This window comes from Macrotis lagotis, chromosome 8, assembly GCF_037893015.1.
Source record: "Macrotis lagotis isolate mMagLag1 chromosome 8, bilby.v1.9.chrom.fasta, whole genome shotgun sequence".
Taxonomy (NCBI): Eukaryota; Metazoa; Chordata; class Mammalia; order Peramelemorphia; family Peramelidae; genus Macrotis; species Macrotis lagotis.
The window spans coordinates 174,419,504-174,442,919 of record NC_133665.1 but is presented as its reverse complement, the minus strand read 5'-3'; the positions used below and the strand labels follow the sequence as shown (position 1 = coordinate 174,442,919).

At 35.7% G+C, this 23,416-nt stretch overlaps 1 protein-coding gene and 1 non-coding gene across 5 annotated transcripts in view; one reads left to right on the top strand and one right to left on the bottom strand.

Annotated features, from left to right (window-relative positions):
* The window catches only part of FHIT (fragile histidine triad diadenosine triphosphatase), an 896,014-nt gene that overhangs the window by 242,827 nt on the left and 629,771 nt on the right, over positions 1-23,416 (bottom strand). The window lies entirely within an intron of this gene.
* On the top strand, positions 8,787-8,891 carry LOC141496782 (U6 spliceosomal RNA). The gene has a single exon (XR_012471170.1). It is a non-coding gene; the product is annotated as a U6 spliceosomal RNA (small nuclear RNA).

Sequence of the window (23,416 nt, the reverse complement as noted above, 5' to 3'; positions counted from 1 at the left end):
TATTATCAGTTAGAGTTGGGAGCCTATTCATTTAATAAATCTTTGCAGTATTAGCAAGATTGATGAGTAGCAGTGCAAATGAGGAGAACATGAGATAGATGATCATTTGTTATCATTACAGAGATATAAAGTATGATTCAGTGTTTCATAATGGATGTTAAATTTGATTTAACATATGGCTGACTCATTTGCTGAAACTCTCCTTTAAGACATAAGCTCATTCTAAAGTCAAAGCCATTGTCTTAACAACAGCCTCTGAATTATCTTTTGATAAGAAACCTCATCTCCTCAGTAAACACAGGCTTGAGGAGATGATGTGGAAACCCTGCTTCATAGATGAATAAATGTACCATGGACGAATTCATTAAACAGATCAGAGAAAGCATCTCCACTATGGTGCAAAAAAGCAGAGCAATGTATTAAATGGGCAACCCCGATAAACAATCTCATTGGAATTGTGTTCCAACTGTGGACAAGGAAATTCTCCCAGCAAAGTAACTTCTACCACCTGGCCTGGAGAGATCTACTTTTCCAGTTTCTTATATGGACCAAGAAAAGAGGTGTCCACCGTTACACTGCCTTCTCCAAGTTAATGGTTCTTCATTGTACATTTTATCAACTGGTGAATAATTCAGTACTGGTCTCTTTTCAGGTATGTATCCTATGCAGGATACTCAGAAAAGGTTTTCTCTACCACTGTGCACATATTGGTAATTTCATTTATCTGAGTTCAGGGTTCTATCAAGAGAGTTTGGTTCTCTTCCAGTGGATTTATGCGATCACTGATGAGACACACTAGGCCGATATGAAGTGCACAGGCATTTTTGTTTGAAGTTTATGGGTCTCCATGCCATTCTGACAGCATAAGGTTTATTTATTGTTCCACTAGGTGTCTATTCTGAAATCATGTCCATAAATAAAATCCTGCCCCTGGCTCTGCCCCATCAAAGACTTTAAATTTACCACTCCACTAAAGGCAGTGGATAGAGATTGAGCCCTGGCCTCAAAGTCAAAAAGACTTGTGTATGTGTCTCATCTTTGATACATACAGACTAAGCAACCCTGGGCAAGTCAGCTTAACCTCTCAGTGTTCCCAGGAACTCTCTAGAACTGTAAGTCCCAGAGAAGGTACAGAATTATATTTGGAGGATGGAATGTTCTCATTGGGACTTCCCTCCACCAAAAATGCCAAGTCTGGTCCAAAACCAAACCAAAACAAAATCTTCAGTTAGCTCAGTTCTTGGATACATGTTACTAATGACTGGACCTTAAACTCTACTGAGAAAAGACTGCCAAGCAACTCCATTATAACCTCTTAGAAAATGATCTGCATCTTTTAAAGTGAGAACTTCATCTTGTTAGATGTAATATGTGCTGTCTAGGTTCATCTGATCTGATCAAAGTGCCATCTAATTCAAATTTAGTCCAGAAAGGCAAGTGTGAGGAAGCACTTTAGGCAAATGAGCTTGATGCATCATTTTTCTATGATAACCTCTTGTGAATGTATCTATTATTTGATGATGATTTTATTTATTGACAACATGCCTGCTTCCCTGCACTTGCTCAGTCTATGAATAAAATGTCTATAACAGCTAAATCAAGGAAAGGAAATTCATAAGAAGATGAGAAAATCCAAACTGAGTTATGCCAATATTCCATCCAAATCAGTATTTAGTAACTAAGAAGATAAAGAATTTTCTGTGGCAGACATAGTCAATGGCATGTCAGGGTATTGACCTTAAAAGATGAGAGATGTAAAAAAAATATTCTTAACATCTTTCTATAATATATATTTTGGAAAGAATAACCTGTCCAGTACTGATACATAGTCTAGAGTCTGATACATAGTAGGAGCTTAATAAATGTTAGTTGCCTGATGACCAAATGACTGTTTTGATGATTCTATGAATGGACTTTTCTAAATACTTACTGAAACTTGTTAAAGAGGTGAATTTTATTAAATATTATGATTTGTTAATATATCTAGGACTTTGTGATTTGGTCATTTAAGTATTCCATCCTCTAAGGAAATCTTTCTATCTCTAAGGAGGGACTTTTCCTCAACTTCAAAAGCTTTAAGAGCAAATTCAGGACAGATTATGGGTCCAATGTCCCAGGACCCAGTGGCCTTATAGGATAGTAGAAAAAGCATGGATGTTAGAGCCAGATGACCTTAGTTCATATCCCACCACTGACACAATAATTATGTAATTGTGGTCAAATAAAAACTTCCCTGAACCTCAGTTTCCTCATTTGTAAAATGAGGAAATTTAACTAGATAGCCTCTGAGGTCCCTCCCAGTTCTAGCTCTACTTCTAGGGTTTCACTGGGTCTCTATTTCTTTGTGAAATAAGGAGACTGGACTAGATGACTTCTGAGGTCCCTTTTGACTTTAGATCTCTGATCTTTTGGTTTTATGACCAGTCTAGAGGGGGGGGGGGGGTCATCACCAGATTAGTCATAAGATAATGAAGGTTTTGCCTACAGCAACAATTAAAGACTATCTATTATGTCATAAAAAAAGATGATTCTGCATAGGGATAGGAGGAACCCACACTAATGGAATCTCAAATCAATCAACAATCTCTTATTAAGATCTAGTCATTGTGTTAAGGGATATATATATAGTATTTTTTTTCAAGGCAAATGGGGTTAAGTGGTTTGCCCAAGGCCACACAGCTAGGTAATTATTAAGTGTCTGAGACCGGATTTGAACCCAGGTACTCCTGACTCCAAGGCTGGTGCTTTATCCACTATGCCACCTAGCTGCCCAGATATATAGTATTAATTGGAGATGAACCACTATGTACAAACAAGATATCCATACTGTTGGAAGATACAGTGCCTTAGAGAGAAGGGGCATTAGCTCTGTAATAAGCAGACATGATTTGTACATATATAGCTGTGGAGAATCCTGCTTCTTGATATTGTACAAGGATCATGGAATAGGAATTCTACTTTGATTCATTTTACAGGCAAAAATAAGTGCAGCCCAGAGAGATTACAAGACTTGTCCAATGTTACATGAAATAAATATCAGGGATAGGTGCTCTGACACCACACACACTGCGCCACACCCCCTTTCCTTCCTGAGCAGGCCAGATAGTAGTAGAGTGCAAAAAAACAAAACCAAAAACAAAAAAACCAGGGCAGGAATGAGAAAATCTGACCTAAACTCCTAACTTCATTATTTAGTAGCTGTGTGATTTTTGACAGGTTGCTTTCCCACTCTGGGTCTCAACTTCCTTAGGAAAATGATGAAGCTGATCTCTTCTAGCACTAACCTTTTCTAAGTCTGATTCATTCCAACATTATTCAGTCATCACAACCAAGGACTTGACAAGCATTAACACCTGCTGGCAGCAAACCCTCAGGGCTGTGGTGAAATGCTTAACTGGAATATTAAAAACCTAATTCAGAATTACTTCAGCCTCCAGGATAATAAATAAATGGCAGAGAGGATGGCAAAAACCCACTTAGCTCATGGAACCTCCCACAGTACCACTATTATGTGATTTTAATATCCACGATACCAAATAAGACTTCCTAAAATCATCTCCTTCAAGTTTGACATATTTTACCCCTATTTTTAAAGACTGAGAATCCCTCCTTAATTTCTCTTCTTTCAGAAGTCCTGCCCATCCCTTTCATCTTTGGAGTTGCCTTTCTAAAGATCTTAGAACTTTTCTGCTACATCTTCAGTCTCTTTAACTGCTCTGAACTTGAGTGTTTACTCATCTATAAAATAATAGGGTTGAAATAAGTCAAGTCTGAGATCCCTTCTAGGTCTCTATCTATATGATGCTGTAGTTGAAGAAATAGAATCCTAGATTTAGTATTAAAGGTTCTAATCAGTGAGTTTTATAGACGAGGAAGTTGAGAGAGAAGTTAAAGAGGATGCCACAGTATGTTTCTGAGATAGGAATAGAGAAATTTCAAATACCCTCATAATGAGGATAAATAGCAACTCTATGAATGATAAATAGGAGACTGCATTTAGAAAGTAGTCAGTTACTTAAGAGTGATGATATTCCATGAAATGGTCAGATTTGAAGCAGGACCATGTTGACCTGTGGTTGAATTTAGGTGAACAACAATATTATATAAATGTGTAGTGAGGATATTTGACTTTTTTTTTTTAACATGAAGAGGGTATGGCTCTGAATAAAATGGCAAAGATATGGCAAAAGGAAGACTTGGAAGCAAATAAAGTCATAGAGAAAGATGGACTAAGATGGAACTTAGTAAATGATTCTTATCAGAATCAGGAGAGACTGATATTCCATTGGTCTTAAAGAAGTAAAGATTATTCAAGAATAATTGTAATAGATTAAAAGTTCCTTCAGGACAAGGACTCCTTTTATTTTTAATTTTATTTTAGGTTTTTGCAAGGCAAATTGGGTTAAGTGGCTTGCCCAAGGCCACACAGCTAGGTAATTATTAAGTGTCTGAGGCTGGATTTGAACTCAGGTACTCCTGACTCCAAGGCTGGTGCTCTATCCACTGAGCCACCTAGCCGCCCAGACTACTTTATTTTTGTCTTTTTCTCCATAATGATTTTTTTTTCAGATTTTTTTTTTGGAAGGCAGATGAGGTTAAGTGGCTTACCCAAGGCCACACAGCTAGGTAATTATTAAGTGTCTGAGACAGGATTTGAACCCAGGTACTCCTGACTCCAGGGCCGGTGTTTTATCCACTGCGCCACCTAGCTGCCCCTTTGTTTGTTTGTTTTTTTATGATTTTTCTTTTGATGACATGATAGACTACTCCAGAAATTGTCACAGGAAGTAAAGAGTGGTCCTGTGAATTTGGAGGAATGAGAGGAGCAGCCTTCAACTGAGAAGGTAGGGATGATGTGATAACCTGAAGATCCTAGAGTCTCAGGGCAGAGAAGAGAGGGTGAATATAAACCATAGATTTTAAACTCCCTGAAGGTCAGTTAATGCATAATTCCAGGAAAAGAAGCCTTCTCCTAAGAGGTCCAAGATCAGAAAAGGACTTCAAGTGTCATGCAGTCCAACTCCTTCATTTAACAGTTGAGGAAACTGAGGCTTAGTTTATGATAATTTGTCCAAAGTCACATAGTATCATAATACTGGTTCTCTGACTGCAAATCCACTGTTTGTTCCATTACACTAGGCTACTTTCTGAGAATCTCAGGTAGTGATCCTAGAGGGCATTTCAAGAGCTCTTAACTACCTGTCCAGAGCATCAGGGTATGGTGGAAAGGAGACTGAATGTGAAGTTGGGGAGACCTGTATTCAAATCCTTCCTCAGGCACTTTCTAACTGTATAATCTTGGACAAGTCACTGGGGAGAGATTTCAGAGGTACCTTTTAACTTTAAATCTATAATGTACTATTTTCCTTTTGCTTCTGGTTCTTGGTTGACATCTAATAAATGATTATTATTGAATTCAATTGGACTATGCATCTGCCTAATATTCTCATGCTATTCTGAGATTGGTGGAGAATATATGATTATTTATAAAATATTCATGTATCATAGTATAATATAAACAAATCTATATATAAATATAATTATATTAAACATGCAAACACATACATGTTTATATGTATATATATATTTCATACACATAAATATCCATATATCGATTTCTCACATAAATGCAGATTTATATATATAAGTATTTACTTATATATATGTATATATAATGAACAAATTGATATACATCCATCTGTATATGTATATATTGGGACCAGCCCTGAGACATTGCTGTTGCATTCCTAGGAGAACCCAACAACATCTTACATGTAAAGAGGGTGAGAGACAGAAACAAATGAACCTCATCCTAGATCTCTGTGCCTGTGATATGGAAGAATGGAAGGACAGCAGGATTATTTTGTCTTCTCTACCATCTACCACTTGCTTGAAGCCATGCTTTTCAGATTTATATGGAGCCAGCCTCATGTAAGACAGAGAGTAGAAAAAACTCACACATCTTCTGAGACTTAAAAAATGGACACTGAGAGCTTGCTCAGGACATCTGGTTACCTGATGCACAGCTGTATTGATGCTAGTAATCACTACCCAGAATCTTTGGAGAATCTGCTTTCCATTTTGATCCCTCTGCTGTACCTTTCTAGCTCTGATATCCAAATAGCAAATCATGTTATCATGTAATTAAATGATAATCTTCATGACAGGGAAGATGACAGGACTATAAATGGTTCCTGCAAATGATTAAAATAACTTCCCCACAATCCACCCCACACCTGGAAGTGTTCTCAAACTTCTAAAATGATTAGTCGTCAGGCAGCGCTTTGTGTCATCAACATCATTTCTGTTCAACAATACCACCTATGCAAGAAGCTACACCCTGAAAACTGCAATCACCATGATTCTCATAACTAAGAATGGACAGACGTCAGCTATGTCAAAGACACAGTTCAGGTTTAGCAAAAGAGAATTAAATTCTGATGATTAAGCTCAGATTTTAGCCAAGTGATGGTTTGAGGAGAGGCAGCAGGTTAAATTGAATAGAGTTCAGAAGACAATTCGATTGTTGCTTCTGATACATACTAGTTGTATGATCTTAAAGAAGCCATTTCTTAGTTCCCCAGACTGCTGTGGAAGACTATAAATTGCAGCCAAGGTGTCATTCTACATGGAAGGGAAGGGAAGGAAGAAAGGGGAAAAAGGGAAAGGGAAAGGGAAGGGAAGGGAAAGGGAAAGGGAAGGGAAGGGAAGGGAAGGGAAGGGAAGGGAAGGGAAGGGAAGGGAAGGGAAGGGAAGGGAAGGAAAGGAAAGGAAAGGAAAAAAGAAAAGAAATTCTTTGCATCCTATCATGATAGATACTCAGAGAGAAATAACTAATGAATGATTCTTTGAAGGAAGAGAAGCGATGTGATATAAGGGTTAGAAATTTGCTCTGGGAGTCCAGAAGACCTGGGGTCAAGTTTGGTCTTTAGCACACACTAGCTTTGTGACCCTGGGTAAATCAGTTCAACCTTTGGTCTCAAGAGTGGTAGAACAAAGTATTTAAAGGTGAGTGATGAGTAGTAAGTCTGGAAAGGCAGACTGAAGTCAGACTCTGGAGGGCTTTAAGTGGCATGGTGCTATTCCCAAAGAAGAGATAAGAAGATGCATTTCTCTTCCTTCTCTGCAGGGGTAGTAGATGATGGGTATGGAATACTGCCAGACTTGAATGATGACTAGGTTTTGCTTAAATGATTTTTTCCCTATCTTTTCTTTCTTTATTATTATTATTTGTTACAAAGGATGGCTTGAGGTAAAGGAGGGTAAAGGGAAAGGAAAAAAAGGAAAATGGAAAGGAAAGGAAAGGAGAGGTAAAAGATTTAGAATATATATTAGATATGCACATATATATGTATATACATATATGTATACATGAAAGTAATATTAAAACCAAGATACCAAAAAAAGAAAAAAAAGAAAAATGGAGGGTAGGGTGGGGTGGGGGTAGGAAAAACCAAGTCAAGGAGTTTGTATTTTATGCTAGAAGCAATAGAAAATCATTGAAACCCTTTGAACAGAAGAGTTTCATAGGATCATGATCAGACATGCCTTGGGAAAATTATTTCAGTAACTGTGTGAGAGATGAACTGGAGAGAAGAAAGCCAGCAGGGAGGCCAATTAGAAGGCTATTCCAGAGGTCCAGGTGAGAGGTGAGGAGGACCTGAGCCAGGCCTGTGAGAGTGGGCAGAAGGGAACCTGGTGAGGCTGGAATTGACAAGACCCAGGGTGGCGGTGGGGGGGGGGGGGTCAGATCCAGGGAAGATTCCAGAGTAATTCCCTGTCTAGATTGTCCAAGACTCCCAGAATTGGGCTCTGCTTGGACTCAGAGGAGCTCAGAGGCAGGCAGGCAGTCCCTGCTTTAAAGCTTATCAGACTCCAACATTTCCTTTTGTAACTGTGCTGCTCTTTTCTGAATATATCCTGCATTTCTTTCTGGTCTTTCAGTTTCCATGTGTTCAGCACTTTCCCCGGATGCAATCAGTGAACGGGTTTTGGTCCTCTTTGTGGCCTCTTGATTGTTCAAGTTTCAAAATCTTGAGGAAAAGTCAAATACAATTCTAGTATGACTGTAATTATTTAAATCTTCTTATTCAACAATACCTCCATCAGTATAGAGAACAACACTTTGTATATTTATTATATTATATTATATTATATTATATTAATTATATTATATTAATTATATTATATTTATTATAGTATACTGTACCAAGGTAAGGTTCAATGGACAGAGAACTAGATCTGCAGGTCAGTAAGACCTAAGATAGATGCTTACAATCCTTTTACTTATCAGTTATGCTAACCTGGGCAAATCACTGAATGTCTCTCAGTCTTAGTTTCTTAATCTATAAAATGGGTATTATAATAATAACACTTATCTGCCAGTATTGCTGTGGGTACCAAATGAGGTCACATAAAGAGCTTCACAAACCTTAAAATGTCTGTCTATATGTAAGTATGTATTTCATACTTATATATTAGCTAATAGTAGTAGTAGTAATAGTAGTAGCAGTAGTAATACCATTTCCAGGGAGTTATCCAGTGTATGGCATCATTACATTGGAGATGCTAACTTTTTTAAAATTTGAATGTAAAAGACTGATTTTTAATTAGATTATATATATATATATATATATATATATATATATATATGTATTAAATGGTTATTTGTGCATATATTCCCCCTCCTATTACAAAGTGAACTTTTTGAAGGCAGGGATATTTCTAATTTTTCTGTATTCTCAGCACTTAGCAGAGCCTGCCACATTGATAAAGGCATGTTTAATGCTTGTTTGGGTAACACATGCTAAAATTGGAATTATACAAAAAAAAAATTAGCATGGCCCAAGCTCAAAGATGGCATGCAAATTCATGAATTATTCCATATTAAAAATAAAAAATAATGTTTATCAACTGTTTTTTCAACTTTATCCTAAAACTCCCCTCCCCCCCTTTTATTTTGTGTTCTTGGCTAAGGTACATGATGACAATGTCTTCTTTGTTCTCTGGGTAGGTCTCTAAAGCCCCATTCATTTTCAGTGCCTTATTCTACCTCCCACCTTCTGAAGATTTCTCTAATCAGCAAAATGGTATTTTAAGTGAGATAATACTTTCCTAGATTATCATCATGGCCTTCCTTGAACTTTCCATCTTAGCTCACTTACATGCTATTATATCATTCAGATAAATTGGACTTCTTCACCTTCCTCTTCTAGGGTTTTCAATTAGAGATTATATTTTCATTTGAAGATATTTTACTCACAAACCCCACCACCCCCATACACATAAAACAACCTCTCACTATCTCCATTCCCAGAATAAGCTTATGGGGGAGGGATCATCATTCACACATACATCTCTTCTCTAATGTGGCTCTGTGTGAATTGCATCAATTCGAAAAAATGAGAAGAGTGATTCTAAACACATATTCACTATACTTGAATGATAGAAATTCTAAGCTGAGGACTCAATTCTTTTTCTAGCTCAATCATTAACTCACCCTGTGGCCTTGACCAAGTCAATTAATTTCTGTGGATCTGTTTCCTCAATTTAGGATGTAAAAATGAGAAGGAGAGTCAAGGTGATCTTACTAGCTCTAAAATGATCTTCTCAAATAATGTTCATAAGACCTAGATCTACAACACTATCCCCCATCCAGAAAAGAAAAACAAAACCAAGCCGAAAAAATCCTTCAGTATCTGAGGATCACTACATTAACTTAAAAAATATATATCTCTTATGTATTTATTTCCCTTAATCCTAATTCCTCATATCCCAATAGTAACCTGATTAGTCACTGCTGAGGGGAAGGGGGTGGGAAAGGAGGGTGGAAGGAAATTTTGTAACTTGGAAATATGCATAGGATGAATGTTAAAAAAAAACTTTCATAACATTTTGTATCAATGTTTGAAAAAAATGATCTAGATATAGGGCTGGAAGGGACTTCAGATTCCAAAGGAATCATTTTATAGATGAAGCTAAGTTTCTAGATGGAGGTGGAGGGAGAGAATCAAAGTGGGAATCCCCAACCTCTGAGAAAATTTTAACCACAACTAAAAATGATCTAGAAATCAGACTGCTGAATAGGATCAATATTAGCACCAGGAAAGGCCACCTAGGGTCAAAGTAGATGTGTACCCATAGTATAATGAGACCTGGAAGCCCCTTGAGGGAATAGACTATCTTTTTTTTTTTTTAATGTTGATTGCTTAGCAAAGCCTACAGACAAAAGGAAAAATTGAATAAATGATTATTATCTAATGACTGTGAATTATTCAAACTGTCTCTAAGGTTCTGCAGAAACCTCTCATCCAAGTTCTAGGACTCAATAGCTAGAACATTCTCCCCCACCCCCCACGACACTTGTGGATCACGATAGTTATTATATCTCTCTCTTCAATTCCTAAATATAATGATAATGCTATAATTCATGGATAATAATAACCAGGGGTATGCTAGAGCCAGTTCGTAGTAGCTCTTTAGAGCTACTGTTAAATTTTAAGAGTGAGCATTGGCAAATGGACTTGATTTATTGTTTAGTTGATTGTCTAGACTTAAGGAAACGATGAAGAAAATGTTAATGGTGCAGATTAAACTTAAAAGTGTGTTCAGAGTCTTCAGAGAGTCTGTATTAAATGTTCTCCAGCACACCCCTGTTAATACCAAACTCTACGTGTACTTTAAGATTTACAAAGCACTTTATATCTATGAACTCATTTATTTCTCCCAACCACCCTGGAAAGTGTTATTATTAACCTAATTCTATTGATGAGGAAGCTGAGGTCTAGGGAGATTTAACGTTGTTTCTGCTTCATTCTGGAAGAAGACCATGATGACATCAGGGAGGTGATGCCATAACAACTGGATTAGAGTAAGTCACCAGCCTCACTTTCTCCCCCAGAACCATATGGGTTCAGTGGCCAGAGATGAATCAGGACAGCTGGAGATGGCCCTGGATGCGAGGTGTCCAGGGTTAAGAGACTTACCCAGGGTCACACAAGCTAGCAAGTGTTAAGTGTCTGAGGATGAATTTGAACTCGGCTCCATCCACTGTGCCACCTGGCTTCCCACCATGGTCATACAACAGTTAGTAAATACTAAGATCTGAATTCAGTTCTATCTGCCTCCAAGGTCAGCCAGACCAAATTTTTCAATGTTAGCATTTCCAGCTGTAGCTATAGACTGAAATATTCCTTGTCTTGTACATGTTTGTTTATTTGTTTTTCATAAGTTTCTATGGATCAAATGGAAGACTAAAGGCCCATCTCTGCTCAAGATTTTCACTAGATTTGTTTGGGAGAGCCTTAAATGGCAGATGTACAATCAGTCCAGATTTTGTTCTCTCCTGATATATTTTGTCTTGTAGATTGGAATCCATCCAGTTCAGGTTTCTCATTTTACTAATGAGGTATATGAGGCTGTAAGAGAAGAGACCCACAAAAGATCATATATTTTGAACCCAAGACTCCTTTTCCAAATTCTGCTCTCTTTCCACTGTACCACACTACTCCCCAGGAATTCTACCCTGATGAAAACCTACCAAGTCTGTAAACAGCAATTGAATAGCATCTTTCTTTAAATTATTAGGTCTAAGCCAGAAGTTCTTAAATTGGGATGTGAACTTCTTTTTGTAAGTTGATATTTAATAACTATATTTCAATATAATTGGTTTTCTTTGTAATTCTCTGGGTTTTATTTTATGCTTTTTTTCTAAAAAGCTATCCCTAGGATTCAATAGACCACCCAAGGAGGTTTAAGAACTCCTGTTCTAAGCTATGTCTCTTTTAACCAATGCTATGAATAATATAGAATTCTGGAAAAGAAACTTTGATCATAGAGTCAAAAAATAAACAGGTAAAAGCCAATACCTGTATTTTGTTACATTTTAATGACACAGGAAAGGTCATTCAACTTCATTTTGTTCCCAAACTGAATTATCAAGGAAAAAAAAGAGGATTTTTCTTTTAAAGAAAGGAACCAATCCCTAAAGAAGTCAATAAATAGAAACCCATAATCAAGGAAGAAAAATAGAAAGTTGTCACAATAAAAGCAAACTCAAAAAGTAAGAGAGTGACTGAAATTGAAATAATGCTTCTTAAGAAGCTAAAGGGACAGATGCATACTCTCCCATTCCTTTCCTTCTTCCCTTCCCTTTGCTGAGATGGGAGTTAGATGTATGAAGGATTTCACCTTCCATCATAAATTAAATTTGCCTTTTTTCCAGTTAAAGGAAACATTACCAATGACTTCCATCTAAAAAAAAATGGTACCACCTCACTTCCATGACATTTTCTTTACTTGCTGAAAGGGAGAAAGTGAAAAACACATTTTGGTCTTTTAGTTCTGGGGTGGGGGGGGGGCTGTGTGTGTGTGTGTGTGTGTGTGTGTGTTTCTTTCTTGTGAAAAATAGAAAGTATGGTAGCTTGTCATTCAATTTAAATTCAGGCATCATGCCAGCTGGAATTCAGTGTCTATTTATTACTTTGCACAGTTTTTACATTAACTATTTGTTAAGAAACGATTTTACAACCATCGAGTAGTGGGAGAACCTGAGGTCTGGATATTTCATGTTCTGAGCCAGAATGGTGGCCACAACTGTTGCCAATAAGGGAGAAACATAATTAAGAAGCAGGTGGAAAGATACTGTTTGGAGACAGAAGCAACTGGTTTTTTAAGAAATCAAGTTAAAAGATAAGGCCTTGGGCTTTACCTGTTGGACTGAGGCCATGAGTTGGATTGGAAGACAGCCATCCTCTTTTAATGTGTTTTCATCTGTTCCTACATTCTTTTTTTTTCAATATTCAAGGAGCAGCATTTTGGAGGCTGATTGTACTGCATCTACTAAATTCTTTTTTAATTAGTAATTAGTCTTTGGTACTTATTGAGGGAAATTTTATATATATACATATATATATATACACATAAATGTATATTAATATATGTATACATACACATAAATATATATATATGTCTATATATCTTTTCCTTTTTCTTGTGGCCTCTTTGTTGGAAGGCTCTTCTAATCTCACCTAGGTTGACCATAAACATATTATAAAACATTTTATATCCAAGTCTTGGCTGTGATCCAGATATATTCAATCATAAACTTAAGGTTTCCCACAAAGAGAAAATAATTAAGAGAAATACATTAGCTTGCTTTTGTTTCTGACTCAGAGAATCTCAAGTTTGGAGGGGACTTTCTTTTATCACATCCTTGACAAGCAAACAGTTTCTATTAGAGCACACTCAATACTAGGAAACCCAGCCCCTAAAAAAGTGGTCCAGCTCCACTTTGGGCAGGTCTAATTGTTTGAAATGGTTTCCTGTTGCTGCTGCTGCTCCTGCTGCTGCTGCTGCTACTACTACTACTACTACTACTACTACTACTACTACTACTACTCTACTATCACTGCTGCTACTACTACTACTACTACTATAAGCACTACCACTACTACCATCACTACTACCATTACTATCATCATTTTTACAATTATTACTACTATTTACTACAACTACTACTGCTGCTTACTACTACTACGATTGTTGATAATACTACTACTACTACTACTACTACTGCTACTACTACTACCATCACCAGCACTATCTTATATTCATGTTAAATTAGCTTTAGTGGAGATTTTGCCTTTGATTCCTTGAAGTCCAGGAAGAACCTAACAGGCCAATTTAAGAAACCTTTATGAAACAGCTACTACAAGGCAGCTAAGTGATTTAGAGTCAGGAAGACAAGAGTTCAAATCTAGCTTCAGAAATGCTGTGAAGATATAATGAGTTAATAAATGTAAAACACTTTGCAAAATGAAAAGTACTATACAATGTCTTATTACTGCTTTTCCTCATACTGATTTTCCTTTTCTCTGAATACCTATCAGTTTTGTAATTACTGGCCCTTTTGTTTCTTGTTTCTTGCTTGTTAGTAGTAGTATTAGTAGAAATAGTTGTAGTCATAGTAGAAGTAATAGCTGGCAGTGGTAGTATTGGTAGGAATAGCTATCATCTATTACGCACTTAAGGCTTACAAAGTAAAATCGTCTCACTTCATTTTCACAAGTAGGAAAGTATGCACTATCTCATACACACTTCACGTAAGAAAAAACGGAGACACAATGAGGTTAAGTGATTGCCCAGGATCACATATCTAGTATGGCTGAGGACACATTGAAATTCAAGTCTTTTTGATTTTGGATCTACACTCTATTTATTTATTTATTTATTTGTTATCTATGTAGATCCACCACTATGCCACCTAGCTACCTCAATAATAAAATGTAAGCAATTGCTTTCAAGACTGAGACTATATTTCTTTAGGCCTCTATTTTTTTTTTACTATTCTTTCTCCCCACCCTATACTTCTTTTATCTGCCTCATCTAGCAACAACTTAGTATAGTTTTGGATACATGATAAAAATAGATAGTAAATATTTGTTGACTGAGAAAAAATGAAAAAGAGGAATAAACGAGAAAAGTATAAGCCATTTCTCTGGTATCTTCTGGACTTTTTCTAGTATTTTCTTTCTTTTTATTTCTTATTTATCATACAAAAATATGTCAAAATTGAGTATATGAGATACTACCCGATGTAACCCAAAGGAAGTGACATTTCAGTCACTTTAATAAAATTTTCGTACATTTCATGATCTGTGTTTAAAATACCGATGAAGTAATTCAAGTGCTTAAGGATAAAAAAGGAGAATAAAAGAGAAAAGAATAAATTTTGTTCAGGGCTGAGCATCATAGGGCCAAACAGATACTTATATGGGAGAAAGTCTTACTTACAGGGAGTAGGATTCATGAATGTGAGGATTAAACAAAGAAACTAAGGATATTCAGTTAGAAGAAGAGAAGGCTTGGGGTAAACTAAAAAAGTAGTATCATTTTTCAGTCATGTTCAATTCTTCATGATCCCATTTGAGGTTTTCTTGGCAAAGACACTGGAGTATTTTGACATTTCCTTCTCTAGCTCATTTTACAGATAGGAAATTGAGGCAGAGTTAAGTGACTTGCCTAGGGTCACTAGGTGATAACTATTTGAAGCCAAATTTGAACTCAGCAAGATGGGTCTTCTTCATTCCAGGTCCAGCACCCTATCCATTGCAACACCTAGCTACCCAAACCAAAATAGCCAGTCCTCAAGTATTTAAAGGACTATCACGTGGATGAAGAAACTCACTTATTCTGATTTGTCGAAGCCAGTAAAATCAAGAGCACTGCAGTTGATATCCTGATAACATAGTTGATATCCTGGAACATAGTCAGAAATGGTTGTCTTGAAGGCTTCTGGTTCACTGAAGGTCAGTTTGGCAATAAACATTTATTAAGTACCCATGTGTATGAGGCACCATGCTAAACACTGTGTCTAAGCAAAAGTGGATGAGCATTGTCTCATGTCTAGGTTAGATCTGATGGACCCCAGTGTGTGCTTTCTGACCTTACTCTGCTACTGCAAATTTATATTAATATAAATGAAAGCATTCTCTGCTTGAGTCAAAGATGTTTATCCAACTCGGTTTGGTCATGTCCTCTGCCAAGAAGATTTACTCCTGTACCGAGGCAGAGTAAATGAACTTGATAATAAATGAAAAATGTTCTGTTTTCATAGATGATTTCTACTTTTGTAGTTTCTGCACTGAAAGAGCAAGTTTGCCATCATGTCCTGGGCTTGCATCCCAGGGGCAAGACACCAGATTTGATAGGAGGAATCCAGGCATCTTCTGACTGCTAACTATTCACCCTGATTGTTCTCATGTGTCACAGACATGGAACAGGAAAGATTCAGATAACAATTGTATCACTTATCATAGAGGGTTAGATAAGAGTTCTTCACTTTGAAGTATCACACAAATATGTTAGTTTTAAAAATTATTATTATTATTATTGATAATTTAGATAATGAATCTGTCTCAAAACATCAGAAGGATATGTGATCAGAAAAGACCATGATTCAGTCATGAGACTTTGGGATAAACAATATACATACACTTAAGGGGCTTCAGTGGTTTAGAAGCAATGTGAACAGAACTTAAGGAAGATGTTAGTAACTTGGGGCAACTACGTGATGGTCATTATATGAACAGAATGATGGACTTAGGTCAGGCAGATCTGACTTTGAATTATTCCTCAGATGCACCTATGAACAATCTGATATTAGGCAAGTTACTTAATCACATTGTGCCTCAGTTTCCTGATCTGTAAATGTGAAAATTAAACAAAATACTCTCTAAAATCCTCTCTAGATCTTAGTCTATGATCTTATCACTCTATAATCTCTGTGGATAATTTGTGGAAGAACATTAACAAAAAGAACAACAAGAAAATGGGAAGGCATAGATGGAAGGCAATCCGCTTTGTGGAGGCTGTACACCTATGGGTGAGACCACAGATTCATCAAACTATCAAAGAAAGTATCTTAATGGATAATCCAATGAATAACATAGTCAGCCAGCATGCTTCAATGGTATCCCTTGTAATGTAAGTAATGTAAATACAAGAAGATCCTTACTAAGAGATGGCTCTCTGGTAGAGAGTAGAGGAGGAGTTTGTGGGGAAAGTTTAAGTAATGTGTAAAAAAAAAAAGATTAATATTTTAGTGGAAACTATATTACTTTTACTATGATTGCATGACAAATACATATCTATTTGTCTTACATCAGCATTTATTGTCATCAATGATATTCACACCCCCACATATTTCTTTTCCATTGACCAGTAGCCAAAATGATTATTGTTTATGGAGAAATGTAATGGGAGATGCTCTACAAAAAGTAACTAAAATGTCTGTACCCACTGACCCAGAACTCCCCTTACAAGGGATATTTTTCAAAGAGGTCAAAGAATGAAAGAAAGGTTTTATAGAAACCAAAACATTCATAGTATTATTTGTTGTGCCAGTAAAAATTTGGCAACAATGTGGACATTCATTCAAAAGAAAGAAGGTAGTTAAACAAATAAGGGTTTGTAGATATGATAGAATGTTAATGTTCCATAAAAATTAGTTATGAAGAATTGATATAAATTGATAAGGAGTGAACTATGAAGAATTAGGGAAATGATTAGCGTGATATAAATAGAATAGAAACAAAAAGCAAAAGAAACTGAACAAGAACTGTTACTTCTTCTGAAACTACTTCTGAACTAACTTCTCTCTCTCTTTTTTTAAGTTTTTGCAAGGCAATGGGGCTAAGTGGCTTGCCCAAGGCCACACAGCTAGGTAATTATTAAGTGTCCCAGGCCAGATTTGAACCCAGGTACTCCTGATTCCAAGGCCAGTGCTCTATCAACTGTGCCACCTAGCCTCCCCGAACTAACTTCTTTTGAAGAACTAATCACTAAAGGTATCTCCCCTTCTTTTTGCAGAAATGGGTCTGGGACTTAGTATTTGTAGTCAGACTTGGTTGACATGTGGTTAGTTCGGATGAACTTTTTATTTTCTTTTTTATTCTTTGTTACATAGAATGACTTTCTAGATAGGAAAGGGGGAAATATTTAAAATGGATGTAATAAAGAAAAATTTTAATAATTTTTAAACTATGACTCTAAAGCATTGTTTCCCAGGAAGCCTGGCAACTATCTAAGGTAATTTATAGGACAAGGACAAGGATCATAAAGGATGAAAAGATGGGGATTGGTTCTGATCTCCAACAATGACTGAGAGAGTATTCAACAAAACACTGGATTATTAAGTCAGAGTAGAGAAGAAAGTATCTTACTCAACTATTGCAAAAACCCTAATGCAATCATTACCATTTACATTATAGAAAGGAAAGTATAGGTTTTACAAGATTTTTTTTAGCTCCAATCCTCTTTATTGGGGATATAGAATCAACTGTGGTTTAATAATTCATCACTGCTGTTTATAAAAATTAACAATGGTTTGTTTTTGAAAGCTTCTCCCAGGCATATTGTGATTATCTCCAGAGAGTTCTAGCCTTCTAACAGTTTTCTGTTTTGAAATACATAGGTAGTAAGAACCAGAAAATGATTACATTTGTAAGTGCAACAAGACTGTAAAGTTAATTAACAAGAAACAAAAGAAAGCCTCCCAAATGATTTTTAGCCTCCCTAGGGCAGAATTCTTTCCTTTCAAGGAATTCTCACCTGGAAACCTAGACCCCTTATAATGATAATTAATGACCTACAAAAAGCTAAGGCAACTGGCTACACATCCTTGACTTTGACCTCCTTTGCAACTGGAAATGAAGGTGATTAAGGGGAAATAACAATTTAGATTCACCAAGCTTTTACCTGGATGCTCCTACTACCCAAATTTAGAGTTTGAAAAGTTTTGGAAAAAAAAAAACAGAATTGTGAGACTGTACTGGGTAGGGAAGAAACCTGGGAAAAAACTGACCTTGATCTAACAATCATAGCCTCATTTTTTTAAGTGTTGTTTTTGGTTCTTCATTGTTTTGAAAGTATTTAAGAACTGATTAGGTACACAAGACACCATAGTAAATGACCATTCCAAAGAATGCAGTTTTGGGAATAAAATCTTACTATTTTATAAAAATTGCTGGAAAAACTGGAAAACAATAGGATACAAAATAACAATAGACTAACATCTCACACCATTTACCAAGATAAGATCAAAATGGGTACATGATTTAGACAGAGAGTAACCTGCCTATGGGTGACACCAAAAGCAAAATAGAAAATTAAGGAATATTTTACCTCTCAGATCTATGAGGAGGGGAAGAATCCATGACCATACCAAAAACAGAGAACATTACAAAGTATAAAGTGGATAGTTTTGATTATATTAAATTAAAAGGCTTTTTTATGAGAAAAACCAATGCAATCAAGATTATAAGGGAAATAGAAATCTGGAAAACAATCTTTTCAGCAAATGTCTAGGTAAAGACCTCATTTATAAACTAAATAGGGAATTGGGTCAAATTTATAAGATAATGATAAACATAATGAAATTCTCTCAATGATAAATGCTCAAAGAATATTAACAGGCAGTTTTTAGATGAAAAAATCAAAGCTATCTATAGACATGTAATGAAATGCTCCAAATCCACTTCTGATTTGAGAAATGCAAATAAAACAACTCTGAAGGTCCACTTCACACCTCTCAAATTAGTTAATATGACAAAAAAGGAAAATGATAAATATTGCAGAGGAAGTAGGGAATTGCTCCTTTAATGCACTATTGGTGGAGTTGTGAACTGACCCAACCTTTTTGGAGTGCAATCAAATAATGATTTCCTTTGATACAGCAGTACCACTCCTAGTTCTAAATAACAAAGAGACCATAAAAAAGAGAAAATGACCTACATGTGCAAATGCATTTATAGCAATCCTTTTTGTGGTGGCAGAGAGTTAGAAATGGAGGGATACCATACCGTTCAATTGGGAAATGGCTGGACAAATTGTGGTATCTGAATGTATGGAATACTATTGTACAATAAGAAAAAATGAACAAGAAGATGTCAGAAAAGCCTGGAAAGATTTCTAGGAACTGATGCAGAGTGAAATGAGAAAAAAAAACAGGAAAACAGCAAAGTAACATTGTATGATGATCAACTATGAATGATCCAACTCTTCTCAGCAAAAAAAAAATGATCCAAGACAAGTACAATAAGACTCAAAAAGGGAAATTCTATCCATATTCAGATAATGAAATAATAAACTCTAAATTCAGATTGAAGCATATATATATATATATATATATATATATATATATATACATTTTTGCAAATACTTTATTCTTCCTTGAGGTTATTTTTTTTCCTTTTGATCTGTTTCTTCTTCCACAACTGAGACTAATATAGAAATATGTTTTACATGATAGCACATGCATAAACTATATCACATTGCCTACCATTTTCAGAAGAGGAAAGGGGAGGGTGGGGGGAGAAAAATTGTAACTAAAAATCTTGTAAAAATGAATGCTAAAATATTCATGATATATATAACTAGGCAAAAAAATTAAAATACTCTCAAAGAAAAAATAAAGATCTAGCTTATAAAAGAACTCCTCAAAGGAAAATGTATATATTTATTAAGATCCATTTCAAGGCCCACTTTTTGTGGGGGATTAAGCCCCTAACTTCTATCTTTCTCTCTTACTAATTGTATAAACTTGGGCAAATCAATCATAGGGTTTCAGTTGTTTCATCTTTTAAGTGATGATTGAAACCAGGTTAGATGCTCAAAACATTTCCTTAAAATTTCAAATTCCTATAATTAGGAATTTGTTAACCCATGTTAATCTCTTCTCTCCTTAATCTTGTGTGACATTTTGCAGATGAACTATATATTACTGACACAAATATATGCAAAGTTAACCAAAAAAAAGTAGCTAAGAAGCAATAACAAGTTTAGGAATTTACTCATATTTGTTTCAAATATTTTTCAATTTAAATTCCAATGAAATGGGAACTTGGAGGATTCAGAGAGAAACAGTTCATTTAATAAGTCCACTGTTGTGAAAAGAGGAAGCAAATTGCAGTAGAAAGAATATTTGATTTTGTTCCCTAGAACCTGGGTTCAAATCCTCTCTTATAATCTATCATTTTATTATCTTGACTCTGGAGGAAAGGGTCTTTGTGATAGGAAGGAAGGGAGATAGCTACCGGATAAAACTGAGGTGATATATAAATACAAGTTGTCATTGACAATTTATTTTAAATAATAAACGAGAAAGATAATCTTTGAATTTACAATAGTGAAGTACAAGTCTCAAAAGGAGGCCAGTCCAATCCACAAATGTGTTCTTAGCCATGTACCTTGGGTCAGGTAAGATTAGGAGAATGAAGAGGTGTATAAGGTTGCCAGGAGGATTTAGTGGATGACAAGAGTGACCTGAGCATAAAGAAAAGGCTGAAGATTAATCCAGGGGTTGTTGAGAGAGTTTTTGTTTTTGTGTTTTGTTTTGTTTTCTTTAGGGGAAGGAGTTACAGAATCTAGAAAAATCAACTTTTTTATAGCATGAGAAAAGTCCATTTTCCATTATCTTGGCAATTGTCCCTGTGTTTTACTTATGGATATTTTTTTCACTAAATTATATGAGGGGTCAAGTAGAATTAATCTGATTTTGGAACCCTGGGGATAAGCGCACTAGCTCTACAACTTCAGCCTCAGAACCTAGACCTTTGTTCTTTCCTTCATGTCACAGGGATGAAGCAATTTGGAATCAGGAAAACCTTAGTCAGTAAATCCTGCCACAAGCTATTCACTGGCTATGTGACCTTACCCAAGTCCTTTGACTTTTCTCAACCTCAATTTCATTATCCGTCGAATAAGGGGGTTCAACTCAATCGTCTTTCAAGTTTCAGATCTCCTTTATCTCTTCCTTAATAGCACCCATTCCTTTCCCTTTCCTTCCCATGAATTTGACACCATTTGATGTAAAAATAAGAAATAAGTGATTTGGGAATAGTCAATAAAATATTGGTTTGGGTATTTTCAGCTGCATTCAATAAATCCAGCCTTTAAACTTGTCTCAAAAATTTCTCTTCCTCTTTATTATTGAATTTTTTGCATTTATTCAATTCAATAAACATTTATTTCTATTATCTGTATCATAGGATATCAAATCAAAATTTACTTTTAGGATTATCTAATCAATAACTTTTATTTTACAAATGGGCGAACTGAGACCCAGAGAGGTCAGATGTTCATGGTCCCACAAATAGAAAAAATAATGAAAGAATTTAAATCAAAGTGATTTAAGCTGAAATCAAGCATGTTTTATACCATACTTTTAAGAAAGCTACTGTTGCTTGAAAAAAACTCCAAATAGTTGAGAATGGAGATTGTTTGTTTTCTCCATTCTGTCTCCACGTTCCCTGACAAAATATTGACTATTTATGAGCCAATAGCTCTATGATTCCATAGGTATAGAGAAAACACCCACTGTGAACAGACTAGCATCTACTTTGCACCTTACTATCTTAGAGTCTCCAACATTTTGTTCTTAGGGCCCTTTTACATAGCTGAAAATCATTGAGGACCTTCCCTAAGAGTTTTTGTTTATGTGATTTATATGTAATTATAGTTTTATATTAGAAATTAAAACATCAGTGTTATTATGAACATAATTTGCCCTTGTGAACTTTTTAAGAGGATTCATGGATCTCAGGTTACACTTTGAGAATCACTGATCTTGGCAAGTTTCCTGGGAGGTTGACAGGTTAAGCAACTTATCTCACAATGTTACATAAATCACATTTTAGGACTTAAACCCTTATCTTCGACTCTAGAATGCATCTCTGTTTCCCATGTATTACTGTTTCCCATACCACATCTATGCATTTATTTAATAGGCACTTTACAAATATATGTTGAATTGATGAATGAATACTAAATAACCTGTGGAATTGCCTTGCTTATAAAATTTGAATTTTGTGGCCACAAAGATGGCTCCAAATGTTGTACAACAGAGTCTAGGTTAAAAAATAAAACAATCTAAGAAGCAAAATAAGAGACAGTTAGGTGGTCCTAGGGCCTGAAATAAGGAAGATCTGAATTCTTATCCTGCCTGCTAGCTGTGTAACCCTGGCCAATGTTACTAAACTTTTGTCTATCTCAGTTTCCTCATGGATAAAATAAGGACAATAATAGCCCCTACTTCCTAGTATTGGTGTGAGGAACAAATGAACTAATTTTTATATGAAGTGACTATAAGCACGGTACTGGTGCTGTACAAACACTTGTTTCCTTACTAAATTTTACCATGAGAATTGTTATGTTCTATTTTGAAGTTTAAAAAGAAAAAAAAATACAAATGTAATATTGCTAAGGCAAAATAACATTTTGTTCATGAGAGGAAAAAAAGGTTTTGGGTTATTTTTTTAATAGGAATGCAGGTTCAAAATGAGCCAATAGGAAGGTAGAGCAGATGAAATTAATGAGATCTTAGGTGAGAAAAGTATGAGGGGGGTTAACACATGAAAGGACTGGACTCTGCCCTGGTGAGAAGGTGTCTGCAGGATTATATTCAATCTCAAGTGCCATATTTGAGGAAAGACATTGACAAAAATGGAGAAGACCATGACACAGGGAATTAGAGACCACCCTACCCAAGGATTTTTTGAATGAAATGAGAGTTTTTAGCTCAGAAAAGAGAAGATGTTAAAAGAACAGGATAGCTTTCTACATGTACCTGAAGCTTTTATCCTGGTTACAAGTTGTGCTTGCTAAACAAAGTCAGTGGCAGATGAACCTCTCTTTCAAATGTAAAGTTTGCCACCTTTTGGTTTTCTCATCATGGCCATTGATTTTCATCTATCAAATTGCAAGCATTCATGTAATCACTGTTACTGTCTTTCCCTCCATTTTCTCATTCTTGACTTCTGAATGTTTTGCTTAGATATATGTATTTGAGACATCAGTTTCTATGTATGTATGTATGTATATATGAATAAGATAAAGCCTTAATTACAAAACTTTTGCT